The following is a 19,062-nucleotide window of genomic DNA, read 5'->3' on the forward strand; positions in this document are numbered from 1 at the left end:
ACTCTTTAAGCTTTACTGCATAAGACAGTACCTGTTGTGTAGCCCTGCCAAGTGCCTAATATTGTGGAACAATTTCACAACTTAAAGTGATACATAAAAATGATTTTAAAGCATTTTTGTAAAATGAGATGGGTGGCAATTGACAGGGATGGTAGCTCTCGATCGTTCTGCAAGTATAACGTACCTTGCAAGGTTTCTCATCAGAGAAACTAGAGAGATAAAATAGGGGCAGTTTCCATATGCTTCTTGAAATCTGAATGTATTCATTGCTTACCACTCTGAATAACAAATACTTGAGCCGAGCATACCCCTCCTCGCTCCATAGAATACCATGCTGAAAAAGTTGTACAAGATATTGGTAATTGAGGTGGGGTAAGGCAGATGAATCATCTGCTGTAGAGATGCTGATGGAAGGGTCTCCAGCATCAAGCAGGATGGCATCAAAGTATGGCTCAGCATAGTTATTTAAAAATGAATCTCTCTGTAAATCAGCTATTATAGACGTAGAAATTAAACCATAGCTTTGCAATGTGTAGATAAATATAATTGGTGCATTTAGAGCTTATTTTGTTCAACGGGTTTTTAATACTAGTGATAATTCTTACATTATTTGTAGAAGAATAGCACATAATAAAAACAGTTTGCTGTAAAATACGAATACTTGTATTTGTAGACTGGTTTTGGTGTTGGGGCGGGCTCTACATTCTCACATGCAGATGAAAGATTCGCTAACAGATTTGTTTAACTTCTAACACCCGCGCCCATATGAGGATAACTCAGGGGAAGTAGTGAGAGTTTTCCTTCCTCTAAAAAGATCACAGTTTCCCGTTGGGATTCATTGGCTGTGATCCCAATCATTTCGTGGAAATAACAGGAGGCTTTGTATTATCAATGTTATTCCTACCTACTAAGTCTCCACTCTACTTTTGTCACTACAACATGTGCTGTTGTCTGTCACATCACAGGTTTGTATTGATATAAACCTTATCACTTCTGTCACATGCAATAGTAGCTTAGAGACCAAAGCCAAGGGCTGAGTTAGTTAGTAGCTGTTGCCAGGGGTGGTGACTTTCTCAGTTTGTTATCTGCTCGTGATCCTTCAGATACAATCCTGTCCGGGTACTAACAAAGCTTATAAACATGTGGGCCTCTGTCTCCTGAGATGGATTTGTTTACAGTTCCGTCAGTTGACAAAAGGTGCCAGACAGAATGTTATGATGTACTAACTATGCTTTGATATGGCTGGTCTACATCCTACATTCTCACTGATCCTGTGTTTCCAGGAGGGCAACTCAGTGGGCTTAAGTCCAGACTGCTTAGCATCTGTAAAAATGTCACAAGCCCAACCTTATTTTAAACACTTAAATCAGGCAACTGAAAAGGGAATTGGGATTCCAAAGTCCAGTTTACTTATTGCTCTAACTCATCTCTAAAGTCAGTTGTTGGTGCTCAGAGTGAGCTGATACCCAAAAGAGGTTTGCTGTAAATACTTACGTTTAGTGGGCAACATCCATGAATGACAGGTCACAGGTAATATTTTCAGGTGAAGAGGACTCAAAAAGGACTTTTTGGACACACTGATACCCAAAGGCAATAGATGTGGGAGTTAATATTGAGGCTCAGTCGCATAAATATTAGGCCTGAGCGGAGTTCGCGGAGTTCTGCTACGTGAAACTACGCGAAGTGCTGTAAAAACTACACCTCGCTACGCAGAGTTCCCTGAGCTTTGGGTAAGTCGCACTGTTCGTACTGATTTTCAGCTTTGGAGTTTCTCCCGCACTGCAAAATCAGTGTGAACGACATCACGCAGAGCGTCAGAAGGTGCACACTTCTTTTTGATGCTCAATTAGATTTTCTACTCGAGCAGCAGCTTCCTCAATGTAAGCAGCAGCTTTCTCATTGCAAGTGGGCGCGGCCTACTGCGACCGCTCACGTTTAGAAATCGCGCTCACCAACTTAGCAATTTCTTGTGCTCACCAACTTAACGTTGGCAAGCACGAGCAAGAGAAAAACTCTTCTCTGTGTCTCTCTTTGTGGAGTTTTTTGGAACTCTACACGGAGTGCGGAGTGGGGAAAACTCTGCAAATTCTGCCAGCAGAGCGGAATTCTTCACCCACCCCTAATAAATAGACTTCCTAAAAACAAAAGGGTAAAAAGGTTATTTATATGGTTCTGGAATAAGAGTAGTCAAGCAAGGGATACCATTCTGAGGCCCATGCAAAAAAAAAAAAAAGTCCCTCCTTTCCCTCTTATGCCAGAAAGGGGATAATATGGGTGTCCTGAAAGTGGGGGCTGATATAAGTGGGCTCAGAGCCAACATAAATCTGGAACATCCTCCGGCAAAGCAAACTGAGCCAAAATGCTTCTACTTCGAGGAAGTGAGCGGAAGTGGTTAATCAATTTTCTTAAGGAAAGACCATACACTCGTCATGAAAGTTGTATAACAAATGGAACTCTGATCAAACTAACCTAATACTGATATAGCCTCCAATTTTGTATATAGTGAATGATGTAAGCATAATTTTCTGCTAAAAATAAGGTCTCTTATTTTATAGGATATGGACTCACAAGTTAGAAAGCATAGTTATGAGGCATGATTCATTCCTGAGTCTTCTTGGAGCCAAGTACACTTTGCCCCCCATCAACCCTGTTTTAGAGCAGTTATAAAAGTGGGTAGTGGAACAGGGTATATTTTATTTTATTATTGGCTAATGTCCTATCAGATGATTAAAAGTCTCAAAATAGATTAGAAAAAGCTTAGGATGGGATATTAGGACCCCACATGGTCTATACACAAAATGTGAATGTGAATTTCTATGCTACTTGCATCATGACTGAGAGGAAAAATGCTCTGACGATATACCCAGAATTATACCCAGATTTACATGGTAATTGCTCAATGAAATTGCAACTTCACATCCGCCTCATCTCTGTCTACAGTAGGTACGTTAAATTGACAAGGACGGTGACCTTGACAATGCAGTGCTTTACCTTCTTTTGTCTAGACTAGGCTCAGACCAGTGTTTGGCTAGAAGCATGTTGACTTTGTAATACCAACAATATACAAGTACTAATAAACCATCTGGCTTATCTTTTGTGACTGGTTACTGTAATGCAAAGTTAATCTAATTTGTTGGGAAACAAACATTCTCCTCTTTTCCTAGAAGCATACATTCTTATTGATCTTGAATTTTCAAAGCCACCAATATAACATGAGAGGACTAGCCATTGTTTCAAGGAAGAATACTTGTCAAGTTTATTTCAGCTTTGAAATATATAATTCCCTAACAGTTTCATCTGGACATGATAACTCACCATACAAAACACTTTTCAACAAATAAGCATGTAAAATCAGTAATTTGTTTAAATTGCATGTAAAGTATGTAAAGTCTCTAACTTTGTTAATTTGGCATACCCCAATGGATACATTTCACTTGTCTATAAGTCCCTCTTAAATGGTGTAGAAAATACACTCAGGCCATGTGTCTTAAATTGTACTTGTGGACTGCAGCATCTAATGTGCCATGCACAGGGTTGGCCTATAAAACACTGCTTCAGGCCTAATTTGTCAACATCTTATTGAGGCGATCTAAAACCCAGCAGTCAAACCTGTCAAAATAATCCTTATTGACAGGTGGTGTCACCCCTGAGTACACATTGTTATCCAAAAGGTATGGCGCCTGAAGAATGTGAGAAATTAATGTTGGAATGTTTCTCCTGTCACTGGCATAGTTGAAGCTGGATCCTGGAACATGTCCAGGTGCAGATTATAACCTTTAATACGGAATTGTTCACAGGAAACAGATAGAATAGTGATTCGATATATAGTTTCTATAATGATTACAAATCCAATTTATTGGTGAAGTTATATTTTAATAAATATTAAGGAAAACTAACTTTACAAACATTATGTTTTTACTGCCTGAAGCTCCTCTGGGCTAATTTACCTTTCTCCTAATTTATAAGTGAGTATCCAGGAAACATCTCCATCTACTAGCTAAAGAAACCTGAAAACTGACACCTCACATATAGCTCCTAAGATCACTTTCTGGACCTGCAGAATATCTGGAGAGGACTGGACTTGCTGTCTGTGACCTGTCTGAAGACCTGAAGGAATGGACCGGCTCCCGCTTGCATCCAGGAATTAGAAGTGGAACCTAATGGTCAGTTGACTGATGTCCTGTGTGGACTCAACATGCTGCAAGATACCTTGTTCCTGAAGTGACCAGCTGACCAATAACAGTCAGACCTGGTTTGGACCCTTTTTTTAGTATTTGCTTGTGAGAGTTCTGGCCTTTAAGGGCTGTCCCTGAGGGCCTACGATCCTTAGAAGTGAGACACAGACATGGAGGAGCTGCTCCGGAAACCTTGAAAAGTTGGGACTTAAACATTTACATTTACAAGACCTCCAGAGCATCATTAGCTCCTTGCACCAAAGTTGTGTGATTTGGATGTAGCTTTGCCAAATACAGTGCATGAGTGCTCTGCTGGAATTTCTTCAGCTGCACAAATAAAACACTAAGGGCCTCATTATGACCCTGGTGGTCACCAGACATTGCCTAAGATAAGCCTGTCTGCCCTGTGGCATAGATACCAGTGCTTTGATCTCAGGTGAATTTAGCGATTTTTTCAGGCTCACCCTGACAAGTTAGTATTAATTTTTCCTAGAGGTGGCTGACTACTATCCTACAATGCTGAGCTGTAAACTTAAGATTCAAAAGCATGCTGGTATTGTGGTGAGATCTGAATGGTATTTCTATTATTTGTCAGAGGATTTTCCCCATTCTGAGATCATCTATCAATGACTTTGTCTCACTGGGACTAGATGATGCAAATATCACTATGCAAACGTCCACTGTATTACTGAAATAGATTTACCAGGTGCCTATCTGTTTGAAATCTTAGATTTATTGACAACCTTATTCACATCATATGAAGCACTTATCACAGCAAGGAAATGCCTGTGAACCTTTCTCTCTTCAACAATAAGGGACATTTGAACATGGCAAAATTATCTCTATGCAAAGTTAGAATGCAAACCAACATCCTAGAAGCATTGGCAGGCTCCTCTTAAGTAGAAGTCTGGATCAGAAACATGGAGCAGTCATAAATTCTGCCAAAGATACAGATGTAAATCAGCAGGTGTCAATCACCTTGTTTCAATACCCAACAGCACAAGGGACAATAAGAATAGTGCTAGCACAACTGTGTATTCAGTGTCCTAACTACAAGGTAAGATTTGTGTAACGTGATTTTAAAAAGCACATGAATTGACAACAGCCTCCAATGAAGCTGGTTACAAACTGAACATGCCTGTTTTTCTTAGCAACAGTCCCTAAACCCTTGCACGATGGTTCTAATTAACCATGCAGCAGGCGTAAAATGACAATGATACATTTGTGCAGGGGTGGCTCCTCCGTGAGGGCGGAGGAGCGTCGCCCCCCCCGCCAGTAGCGACAGCAGAAAAACCTTTACAAGGAAACGATAACAAACAGTGTTTGTTATTGTTTCCTTGTAAAGGGGCGGGGCCACGGGGTGACATGCTCAGCACTCCCCCAGCACTGCCCCTCATAGCGCATGTGTGTCTGGCCGGCCGTTGTGGGCCGGCCAAACACACATGCGCACAGGGCTCTCTCCTGCCCAGCTACACGGTTGTTGGGCTGGAGAGAGCCTGCACAGGCTCCCAGCCTGCCTGGGAGCACCCTGGCTGGCAGCTTTGAGCAGCATCAGTATTGTCCGCAGGGCAGGCTGGGAGCCTGTGCCTGCCTCCAGCCAGCAGAGGAGTGGCTTGCGGTGAAGGAGCCACGGTAAGTTATTTTGTTTTTTTAAATTTTAATGCTATCCCCCACCACCCTGCTGCCCCCTCTCCCCACCTGCACATGCCAGCCCACCCCCTTCAACACCCGTGAGCCGTGACTGCATTTGTGAATCATTCAGTCAGAGGAGTAACGTTCTCATAAAAAACGTATATCACAGATAGCATATGGAATGAGAAGTGACCATAACGATTGTTTATGTAAGACAATGTCTATTTCCATTTGCCCTAAAGCATGCCTCAACTATCATTATTTTCTTTATATTTGCAAAAGTAGCTTTGCCATGAAACCCTAGACTATTGTAAAGGTCTGTGTGGCACTCTGAGTTGAGCTTGATTGCAATTTCGCAGAACAATCAAGGTGTAATGGACGGTCAAGAAAGAATCAGGTTACTGAGCACAATGTGTTTTTCATTGTTATTTGTTCTCTGAGGTTTATCAGAAACTATTCTTGGATGTATCTTTTATTTAACTTACAAAGGAAAGCACACTATCTCTGAAGGAAGACGAACGAGTGAATATGCTATCTAGAAAGGTACACAGATGAGGAAAAGGTGGACATTGTGAGCCTTGAGGCTCTAGAATTGGTACTTGCTATTGTGAGTCCTTGAAGCTCATAGCCTACCACGTTTCCTATCCTCCCGCAACACTAAAAGGCCTCTCTCAGCCTGAAGCATTTCCAAGGAGAATTGCAAGGGTTGTTTAACTTTATTGTCTCTTATGAGCATAACCTTTTTTTAATAGCATTCATTTGTGGCGAGCACATTCCATTACACAGAAATATAGGTCCATAGTTTCTATGTACCATCATATCACGTGTGACCCTTGCAGCCATTCCTTTCTTTTTTAGTCAACCACATGATACATTCTGGGATTTGTATTTTCACTTTGAACATTAAAAATATGTGTCCAGAAAATCCCATCATGCTTAGAGCATTTGACAAAAAAGCCAGAGGCGGCTGAAAGTGGCACACACAGCTAATTAATTTCAATACAATGAAGGGTGATGTACTATAGTCAGATTGCATACCAGCAGGTGTTTTTGCACATGGTCTGATTAGGAGCTTGCAAAAAATTCTGCCTCATTAATAAGTATTGAGTGTGAGCCCTTTTGCTGCCCCCTTCAGGTGGATACAAATACCTGGATGGAGAATTTTGAGGGACAGTAGATCTACACCATTACACTTCAAGTTGTTATATCTGGGAAATGACAAAGGGAGAGCATGAAGTGCCTGCTTCTCCAAATGCAAGTAGCCACCACCACTCATGAGAAAGAAGCTGTCCCACAGGGACATTTTCCACTTTGCAAATGAGCTACAATCCCATGTCAGGGCTTGGTATCAGATCCATGCTTTTGGTAGCATTGATACTTTTCACTGAAAGTCAAGAAGAGGTTGAGGACACCACTTACATGCTTCTCCTTTTGATAAGCACTGGGCCCCAAAAAGGCACTCTGCATATCAGAAATGCTCTCCAGAGTCATTTGTCCAGTGCAAATTTTTGCGTTTGTGGTCATAAAACCTTTTATTTTGTTAATTGCAGGATTTGACTCAGAAAACATAGTGACTACATTGAACGCAAGGTAATTAAATAATGTAACAACATTCCACCTATTGAGCCACATAAAACACTGAGCCATGCTGCATTATCCTTGGAGGCCCTGCAAATTAGATTGACATTGAAGGTAGGTAGATGGTTAAGGTTGATACATAGGTACATAGATTGTGAAAAATTGTGTTGAGTGTTTCTTAGCATTTAAAAGAACTGCAACTTCCATGCCAGATACTTGGGTTGCCCTCCAATAGATTTTTAGATAACATAGTACGTTTTAAAAAAAATGCAAAATACCAGATAAATCCATTTCACGTTTATAACATGCGTTATCCAGAACAATGAGCATCACAGCAGGTGGAGTCAGCACGCTCCACTTAACACAGCACAATGAACATCGTGCCTTGTGAAGAGCACTTTCTTTGTGACGAGCAATGTTCGAAATGGGATCTCTAGTTGACAGTGGTTTGCACCCTGTCCAAGTAGAGACCCTCACTCTGGTCAGGGTAAGGGAGTCACACACCTAAGATAACCTCTGCTCACTCTTTTGGTAGCTTGACACAGTCAATGTGTAAAATATATGTATACACACACGCAGTAACACAGTGAAAACACCAGAAAAATACTCCACACCAGTTTAGAAAAATAGACAATATTTATCTGAGTAAAACAAGTCCAAAATGACAAAGGTCCAACATACACAAGCAATGATACAAATTTTTAAAGATTAAATCTCAGTAAAGCGCCTAGAAACCCAATTGCTCCAACTGGGGCTATCACAACATCTTGACGGAGTCATTCCCAACAGCCTGACACCACTTGCAAGGGAGTGTGGGCCGTTACCAGAACCGCACGGATCTGAGTCACAGTACCTTTGAAAACGATGATGAAACAATGACGTTGCAAGGAGTTGGGGTGGTGAAGCATCACTGGAGCTGGTGTGGCGTCAGTTCCTTACCGCTAACGGGAAGATGAGGTGTCGGGTCCTTACTGCGAGGCAGGGGAGGTCAGGCATCAGTTCTTTACGGTTGCAGGGGAAGTGATGCGGTGACGGTAGCAAGGCATCAGTTCCTTACAATCCAACGGGGTCAATGAATCCAGCAGGTCAAAACGCGAATCAGCGACTTTGCTGTGTTGTGATCACACCACAGGGCCACAGGTGCTGCGTCAGAGTTGTGTATCTCCGATGTCGGTGACACAGAACTCAGGACTCATGCTGTGGCGGGACTTCAGAGTCTCTCCAGCCGCTTCGGGCCTGCGGCATCGGTCGCAGTCGTTGCACTCAGTGGGTACCACGGCTGCGGTGCAGACAGCGGCATGTAGTCAGACAATGACCTCGGTTCTGAAGTCCCTCTGGAGTCAATGTACTTGGTTTCTTCTTGGTTGCACCAGAACTCACTCCCAAGGGCCTAGAGACTGGATTTGGCAGCACTTGGCGCGTCAGGACTCTCAGCAAAAGAAAGCCCATGTGCTAGCAGATGAAGTCTTTGATTTCCCTGAGACTTTTAACAGGAGGCAAGCTCAGTCCAGGCCCTTAGAGAAGCAGGATGTTGAAGGGAAAGTCCAGGCCTTTCACTCCCAGGACTGAAGCAGCAAGCAGCAGGCCAGCACAGCAAAGCAACAGGCAGAGTGGCAGTCCCTCCCTAAAGCATCTAGCTCGTCTTCCTGGCAGAATGTCCTCACTCAAGAAGGATTCCAACTTTGGAAGGTCAGAGGTCCAGTACTTATACCCATTTCTGCCTCTTAAGTAGGCAAACTTTGAAGAAAAGTCTTTGTAGTGCACAAGACCCTGCCTTTCCTTCCCTGGCCTGAAACACACTTGAGGGTTGGAGATTGCTTTGGGTAAGAACAGGCACAACCCAATTCAGGTGCAGGTGTCAGCTCCTCCCACCACTCTAGCTCAAGAAGACCCATCAGGATATGCAGGACACACCTTGACTCCCTTTGTGTGACTGTCTAGAGTGAATTCACAAACAGCCCCACTGTCATTCTGACCCAGATGTGTATTCCACAGACAGGCAGAGGCACAGACTGGTTAAGCAAGAAAATGCCCACTTTCTAAAAGTGGCATTTTCAAACTTACAATTTAAAAACCAACTTCACCAAAGGATGTATTTTTAAATTGTGAGTTCGGAGACCCCAAACTCCAAGTCTCTATCTGCTCCCAATGGGAACTTACAATAAAAAGATATTTCAAGACAATCCGCATATTACCCCATGGGAGAGATAGTCCTTGCAATAGTGAAACCTGAATTTAGCACTATTTCACTATCAGGACATGTAAAACACGCCAGTACATGTCCTACCTTTTACATACATTGCACCCTGCCTATGGGGCTGCCTTGGGCCTACCTTAGGGGTGACTTACATGTTGTAAAAGGGAAGGTTTGGGTCTGGCAAGTGGGTGCACTTTCCAGGTCGAACTGGCAGTTAAAACTGCACACACAGACACTGCAATGGCATGTCTGAGACATGTTTAGAGGGCTACGCATGTGGGTGGCACAATCAGTCCTGCAGGCCCACTAGCAGCATTTGATTTACAGGCCTGAGGCACACACTAGGAACTTACTAGAAAATCAAATATGCCAATCATTGATAAACCATTTACCAATACCATTTAGACAGACAATACTTTAGCACTGTTTAGCGGTAGTGACGTGCGCAGAGTGCTGAAGCCAGCAAAAACGAAATTCAGCACAGGATCAAAAACAGGAGGTAAGAAGCCAAAAAGACACAGGAAACCAGGCCAAGAGCTGGCAAGTCTAACAAGCAACAACAGCAAGAATACCTCAACCACTTTAGCAACATTATTGGGATTCCTGTGGAATAGAGAAAACACACTCTAAGCACACACTACAAAATACCAATCCAACTCAATGAAGTCTACACTTTCCAAGTAATACTGGAACAAGAATCTCACCTCCTGAAGTTCACATCCTCCTACGCATCGTAGCACAACACTGTAGTATTTCAGCCACTCCTGTGCATGGGCAATAGACATTAAAAAAATAGACAAGATACCACAACAGCACACGTTATGACACTGAACCTCATAGGTAAGAGAAAATGGAAGGCTCCTGCACTATTGAGGGACTTATACGAACAAGGAATGGCCTATACTTTTGAAATACATACAAAGTGCAACAACAATCTTGTTCAACCTCACGCACACAAGGACTTGTAGAGCAAGTACGTCTCCATATTAGATCCTCTTAAAAGTGCTGCACACAAGCTCAATTGAAGCGGATGCTTCACTTCTGGGAGTAAGACATACATTATGTAGCGGAAATCCAGTACCTTACTCCTGGCAAGCATAAAGAAATGTCTCGATCTATATTGAGACAGAAGGAAAATACCACATCAGGGCAATTCCAATTCATATGTTTCACAGGAGAGAAGTCTGAAGGCATACTAAATTTCCTCGGGACAGCAAATGCTCCTAACACTGTCTCAAAATCTGCAGCAGGAGCTATTTCTTGAGCACGCAGATTTCTCTCTGATAACGTTCTCATCCAGTAGGCCAGTCCACTGCAAAGGAATAGCAAGTCAAGTACAGGCCAGTAAGTGTATGGAGTAGGTACATGGAGCCGAGGGTGAGAAAGTCCAATTAAGAAAGCTTCTTTTTCATCAGATCCGTACTCAGCTTTACTGACACAGCACACCTGACAATCCTTTATGAAGTATCTCAGCCTGTTTAGACTGCTCAATAGTTCAAGAGAACTTAGAGGGCATTGTCCGGACACATCCAGTCTCTTCTGTCGCCCACGTTAATAAATGGATGAATTACCTTTCACCTGCCACCACATGAAGCAATCATGTGAAGCGCACCCCAGCCTCATGGCTAAAGTAAGAAATGTAAGTGATCTGCCACATGTACCTCAAGGACAAACAAGGCACAGATTAGGCTCCAAGTAGGTATCTTTGAGCACATACATAGGTACTGATGCACCACCACAAGACGTAGTCGTTCACCAGCTCAGTCTATTGTCCTCAGTGGCAACTGCATCTCTCTAAGCGCACAGAATACTCATATTTTAAAGCTTTTCACTGAAACTAGAACTACATAGAAATAAAAAGTAAATGACAAACAGCGCAAGATAGCACTAGGGCGATTAAACAAGCAGCTAAATGTAGAATACTGTTCAGTGGGGCCAGAGGGAAGGAGGCAAAAACGGCATTGTGCTATCCAGCATGTAATGAACCAGAATTCGATGGCAGGCTGAACATCTGGAAATGATAGGAAAAAGAAACCCCTTTAATGATAGCTAGACATTGTGGGATGACAATCATAAGATTACATAAGAATTTCTAAGATCCGAATTTTACAATGAAAAAAAAACTCCTTACATGATCGTCAAGACTCAATCACTGACCCTCTTCTCTTCAACATATACTTTTTTTTAACACAAACTTTATTGCATTTTTAGAATATAACCTTAATGTCACATCGTATAATGTGGCATAATAGGCAGTGTGTACAAAACAGGACTGTATTACGTATGCTATATAACAATGTCAAATATGGAGCCTCCATTCAGAAGCGCACTTTGCCATGGATCAACGCAATTCCTACTGAAACTCACCCCACCCTCCCCAATAACCTGACAATGTCACCTGTCAATAATTCACAGCGCAATGGAGTATGAAGCAATGGTCATGTGTGGAGACAATGGAGTGTGGTCCGAGTATCTACAGTGTTGTGGGTAAGTAGTGGATTGTATTTGTGCTCCATTAATTTGGGATAATAAGGTAAGGTGGGCTGAAAAGCACAAGAAGGGGAGAGTACACTTTCAGTTCCACAGTGAGGGGAATGCAGGGAAAGTAACCCGGAGGCAAGATATCCAGTGCATGTGTAGTTTGAACAGTCAACATCTTATTCCTCTTCAGGGACTTCATCTTGTAGTCTAAATCTTTCTAGAAGGCCGATCCATTCAAATGAGTTGGACCTTCTGTGCAGTCCCCTATATTCTTCTCGTCTTATCGCTTTACTCTCTGCTTGTCCCCAGTGTAGGACCTCTTCCCGGCATGACATTACTTGTGGGGCCTTCGGGGATATCAAGCATCTGGTTATCAGTCCCTTTCCCAAGAAAAGAGCCAGTTTGCTAAGGCGCAGGGTTACTTTGGAACACTTTAGTCCGGGAAATAGCCTGAATAGAATGCATGCTGGGTTATTCCAAGGCGCAATGCCCATCAGTTCTACTAGGGTTGCGGAGATTACAGCCTAATAAGCATTTATGGAAGGGCAGGACCATAGCATGTGCATGAGATTAACATCCACTGTCGGACAGCAGGGCGAGTGGAAGATGCTGATGGAAACATTCGCCTGACTCTGTGTGGAGTTGGCCATGCTCTGTGTAAAATTGAAAATTGAATTAACTTAAAACTAAAATTACAGGAGACTTTTGTGGGGTATGCCAATAGAGTGGCCCAGTCTTTATCTGAAAGTACACACAAAGATCATTTTCCCATCGCTCTTTCAAAGAAGAGAGCAATGTCAGGAGGTGGGTTTGGAATCCATGGAAGGTCCAATGCACCAAGTGCCTGCTATGTCCCATTAAGTGTAATGCCTGGAGTGGTGCATGTGTTTCAGGCTCCTTCCTATCAGGTGCCCAGTACCATTGAACACACCTAAGGATACTAGAGGGTGTGAGAAACAGGTTGTCAGGTAGCCCATGTGTGTGTACAAAGTCCCCATGTGTGAGCAGGACTTCATCCTGGAACAATGAGCCCACCGTCATCACCCCTCTTCAACATATATTTAACCCTACCCTTTGAGCTTACTATCACCTTAAATCTGCCTGTTACAAAGCCTCAGAAAACAACGATTTACTCCTTAAGCTGGAAAACATGTGCCAGCTGGATTTACTGGATGCCTGCAGGTAGCAGACATCTAGATGTCACATAATCAGTTCAAAATAAATCCCTCAAACATGTGGAGGTTAACTTGCAGAGCTTACAAAACCTATGAGCCAGCTGCAGTTTGACCTAAGGAGATTGGATACCTGCCAGACATCAAGAGCATACAAGAACTTGGGTGTGATTACAGCCTCTAAACTTTCACCTGAAAGTCAGGTTGACAATATGACAAAAGGCACCTTTAGGACTACGGGAACATGACTTGGGCTGCCTTCTTCTACCACCAGAAAGTAGAGGCCTCAACTGCTCTAGAGCTGACATACCTAGATTATGGAAATGGACACTGTAAGCTGTTTACAACGTGCGTAGTTAACAAGGGCCAGACACGCTCATGAAACGACATGACCACATCACCACTGCAACCTCTGTATAACAATCAATAAACAAACATCGTATATATCTGCATGCGCGGCTACATCTGTCCTTACACCCTCCCAAGACCATGCCTTTAAACTGTACCACTTCTAGCCTACCCCACCTCACACACAGCAACCAGCTTTTCCCAGAACAAAATCTGAAAGCTGCGTGACCTCATGAGGGTTACAAAGCACTATAGAAATGAAACATATGATGCAGCTACGTATTCAATAATCAAAAGTGTGCCCAATGCCTCACAAGTGGTATGGAAAGGTTTATAAAAATGCGAAAACAAAACAATGCAATACATTATTAATATAACTTATTCAGTGCAGCAACATAGTCATGCTAACTGTCGTGCAATAGTCATTAAAAACTATTTTGCTTGAGGTTACATGGATAGAAATCATAACAGTATACAGATTATTTTACTTCCCGACAGAACTCTCTACCCACCAAGTGATGATGTGATAATCATACCATGCTGAAAAAGCAGTTATTGTACACAAGTGAATATATGGGCTGATAATGGTCTCTATTCATATAAAACACGCAGTTATTTCTCTGGAATGGTGAAAGTGTCCATGACAAGAAATGGTTGTTCTAGAAGGAATGTCTTTCCCTGCAATTTGACATTTAAATGAATAGTTTGTGTGAGATGTGCAAACTCAAAACTTAACAGCATGTCTTTCTTTTTAAGTTTGAGGCACATTTTTTAAATAATCATAGTGACAAATCAAACGGATTGATCTTTATTTTTAATAAAATAAATAATGGTGGTATTGCTCGTTTTTTTTGTTGCGCTTTTATCGATGGTTACACTGGGTGTGAAGGGATGGGTGGCTGGAAATATGGGATAGTGGATGTGTGTATTTAGACTTAAGTTTAAATGTAATACATTATTTTTTCAAACTGTAGATACTGGGCGAACAGAGACACTAGTGATAAAATGCACATTTAACACGCACTTTCTCAACATGCCCAATCCGGGCTGCACCCAACCCACCAGCTTTCTAGAGACGAGCGTTCCAGCGGTACTACATGACCAAACTTAAAGTCCTGCTACCACCATCTGCATTTATGGTATCTTGGCCTTACAGAAATGAGACCAACGATGCTCAATTGTCTTATAGCAAGATGCAGGATTGACTTCCGATCGACAGCTTTCTTCTAGTTCAAAAGCATCTAGCCTTTAACCTCCTGTGGAGCATCCTAATCCCACCTTTGAAATCACTATCATCACCCCAGAGAAAAATACCTCTGGGTCCTGTGGACTTGGAGCATCCACGATAATTTCACATATTTTAAAAATGCCAATATGCTGGCACAAGACCAGGCTAAGTTGGTGAAACCATCTTCTGCTTCCCCACATTTGCACATCTATTTGATGTGCCCATGAACATGCTATGCAGGAGGCGTGGGATCTAGAATACTTGTTGGGGGTGCCAGACGTGGAATAATCAGTGCCTGTAATTTAAAGGGTATAAGCTTGGTTTGATCTCTCTAAGGATGTCAAAGGCTAGTTTCAATAGTAATCAGTGCTCCAGGGACATATTTTCTGCCTAAGAGAGGGGAGAATAAAGATTTCAGACCCAGCCTAGTCACCAGGCCCAACCAACCATGGTCCAGCTATTTCTTTCCTTTTTGATTACTGGTCTTTACCAAGAATGCACAGCAGTGCTTAATTTGTAAATAAAAAGGTGCCGGTGCTCAAAGCCCTCCTCTTAAACACGCGGCTGCTGCAATTAAATGGTGAACACAGAATACTGAGGCACCCTAATCCTGAAGCCATCTCCGGCCTCTTCAATCCATATAAAACCACTCCCTGCCCCTTCAGCTCACTCCTGCAGCTTTCTACTTTCTTCCTTTGTGACGCTTTTTCGTTTTTCCCTTCCTCCGTCTTCTCCATTTGTGTCTTTTGCTCGCAGCAAATGCTTGAGGCAGAAGAGTAAGCCCCGGCCCTCAAAAATAAGTGCTGGTGCTCAGCACCGGAAAAAACAAGCACAAATTAAGCACTGATGCACAGCATGTGCCTGCTATCCTTGCAAATGTATATGGTTAAATGGGCCAAATATTGGGCCTGTCCAATCAACATATTAAGTTTGAAAGTATGGTACAGAGTCCACCCATCTAACCAGGATGTCCCACCCAAGCCTGGGCTATCCTTCCTCCCATGTGAGGACTTTGAGATATCAGTTCACGAAGACCCCTAGCAAGGCCACACAGCATGTAGGAAAGGGTTAATGAGCAGGTTATACTTACCACATTATGTTAGGGAGGTCTGAATGGTGCTTTCGCATTACATGGAGGTTGTGTAATTGCAAGAGAAATGACCTGGAGGTCTGGGAGCATACTCCTAATTTACACATAGAATTTACATGGCAAATCTGGAAGAGTAGTATAAATGACTATGGAGCATATTTAGAAGAAAGTGGAGCATCAGCATTGATGCACCACTTTTCTTGTGCTCTCCAGATCAACCCTAACGAAACCAGGGTGCACCTTGGTGCACAATACCACAATAGCCTCAAAATGTTTGGCGCTGTTGTTTTCTTGTGCTCCCCAGATCACCCCTAGAGACACCAGGGTGCACCTTGGTGCCCACTACCACAATAGCGTCAAAATGTTTGGCGCTGTTGTGGCGCTTTGCTGTACTTTCGCCAAAGATTTTGATGCTAGTGCAGAAAAAGCCCAGGGATGCCCATTGGAGATTATGGGTGCACCATTTTAATGCTTGCCCTGAGCAGGTGTTGAAAATGATGCCAAAAATCGCACAGTCAAAACTAGTAAATTTCACTGCACCATTTTTTGGGGTCTCCCTGCGTGGGAACAACCCCCTTGCATACATTATGACTGGTGCAAGCATAATGTCGCACAAGGGTTCACAAAGTGGTGCAAAGGATGCATTGCACCACTTTGTAAATATGCTGCAGGGACATTGCCTACTTTACGCCACATTAGCATAAAAAAAATTACACTAGTGTGGCGCAAGAAGGGGCTTGTAAATATGCCCCTACTTGACATGCACTTCAGCATCTGCGTGCCTTGTTGAGATTTTGTTTGCTGCTGCTTTAGCCAACACCCATTCCTATACTTTCACTCTTCGCCCATGGTCTCCTCTCTGCTGATTGTGCTATTCCCTGGTTGGTGTGTGTATCTTCCACAACTGCTTTCAGTACCACAATCTTCTATTGTGTTGTCGCTGGGATTCATAGCTATGTTCCTGGTACAGACCAAGGGTTCTGCACAGCTATCAAGAAGGTGGAAGCAGTTCAGCTATTTAAATTTGTTTAAAAATGTTTCTCTGTTTTCCTAGTGTATTGCTTACTGGTGTTACTTCTGATTCCCTTCCTTGAAAGAGTGTCTTGTTGGAATAGAGCCTAGCTGATTCAAGAATATGCCAAGATATGTGAGACATGACAAAAAAGGAATATAGGGTGAAATGTATGAAAGCATTTTCCCATAGACACAGAATGAGTAAAACCCTTTCATACATCTGGCCCGTAGTCCAGTGTTTTTCCCTCCCCTTCCAAATTCCCCTCTAAGGCCAGTATCCTCAGCAGTGCATTTTGCAAGCCAGATAACGGGAGGGGGAGGGTAAGAGTTTACATTGAAGTTTGACCCTTGCTCGTTTCATCACAGCACACAATATTCTGATACAGATTGTTTTTAGTTGGTAGAAAACATAACGGGCAATATTATAGCAATATTCCTATAACAATGTAACACCGAACAGACTGATTTACAGGTTGACAGATGGAGTAAAGGTTGTCAGGATGTTGGAGGAATTTACTTCCTCCATCCCACCTTTATTCTGCCTGCTAAATTTAGAGTTCACCATCAGCCTTATGGTGAACTTTATGGGTTTGAATGAACCATTGTATTGAAGCCATATAAAGCTTTCTTGTGTGTGTCCATCATTGATAACAAATAACTACACCAACATTTTAAACGTTTTTAAGTTTTTTTTTTCCTACAACAAACTCCCAAAGGCGGAGCCTGTTAAAAAAAAAAAAAAAGGTCCCCGAACACAAACAGCTCTCTTCCATGGTGTGGGGGACATTTATTTTTATTTTTACTGTCCTGGCGGTGACAGGTACCTAAAAAAGAGCCATCCAATCACCCACTCTAAATAAAACAGACAATACAGTGACTTACCTGCAGTAGCCTGCACTTCCGACATATGAAGGTTTACACCAAAGCAGTAAATTTTACTCTGTCGGTGTAAACCTGGAGGTACGGCTGGCTCAAATTGGACCGGAGAGTTTGGCGGACAGGGTACTCCATTGCAACATAGTACTCTGTCTGTCAGACTCTAAATCAGGTCCCAAGAATGAACCACCATTTTCAGCATGACCAAGACAGGAAGCTTAATCCTTTAATTTTTAGTGTGTCAAAACCTCCCTGGATTCTATTTTTGGTTGACCCCAGTGTACCTGGTGATGCTCATCTCAAACCAATTGTGGATCATGATATTGGACACTTGCCATGTGTATATCTGTTGCCCTTGGTCACAAGAATAAAAATAAACGCTTACAAACAATAAATACGGTGTCCCTACTGTGAATAATTCACTTATACATAAAAGTGTGTATTTCCTATTGGAGATTATCTACTGCCTGCTGAGTATTAATGGGCGACTCGGCCGCTTCCAATTAGCGCTAAATGATCTGCACCACTGAGAGTTTACCAAACTATTTCACTTCATCCACGAATTCGTGCAGCAGACGCAGTGGACAGTAGTTGTACTAACTGAAGGGCAGTCTCACCCGCCTCCTCGTCTCCGACAGGAACGGCTACTCCATTTACTCAGACATTCTCTGTTACATAACAGGATTTGAAGACACCGTTCGTGGCAGTTTGGGTGTTCTTCCCTAGGACCTTTCCAGAACGTTGATGCTGTTGCTTTTTAAAGCACACTGTCTCCAATACAGTAGCCTGTAATGCGCTAAACTTCAGGGCATTATGATTAAAGACTGAAAATGCCCTTCATTCTTTTATTTTTATAAAACGCTACCACGTTTAGATGATAAAACATAGGAGGTAGAATCTGTGATAGAACAAAACGAAAAAAAGGAGACGTGGATAATCTGAGAATATCGTTTTGGAAAAGGGATTTTGAATATTCGTGGAGGAATCTCAATACCCCTTTTAGCCATTTGCTGATATAAGATACTATAATTGATTAACATTACACCTTCACTCGAATTATAAAAACAGATTTGTTTTTACACAGAGCATTTTCACTTGAAAAGCTGTACATATTAACCAGAAAAGTTGTAGGTACTAACCAGGTGGTACTAAGATCATTAGCTGCCGAAAGTCTCGGAGATGTTGGTGATGGATGGGAGAGTACAATGACCATTATATGCAATATACTTTACTTATAATCACACATTTTTTCAGCATTATAAATATTTTGT

The 19,062-nt window shown here is 42.4% G+C and overlaps 1 protein-coding gene across 5 annotated transcripts in view; it reads right to left on the reverse strand.

Annotated features, from left to right (window-relative positions):
* Window positions 1-19,062, reverse strand: part of ZDHHC2 (zinc finger DHHC-type palmitoyltransferase 2) — a 735,003-nt gene that overhangs the window by 327,303 nt on the left and 388,638 nt on the right. The window lies entirely within an intron of this gene.

This window comes from Pleurodeles waltl, chromosome 1_2, assembly GCF_031143425.1.
Source record: "Pleurodeles waltl isolate 20211129_DDA chromosome 1_2, aPleWal1.hap1.20221129, whole genome shotgun sequence".
Lineage (NCBI taxonomy): Eukaryota > Metazoa > Chordata > Amphibia > Caudata > Salamandridae > Pleurodeles > Pleurodeles waltl.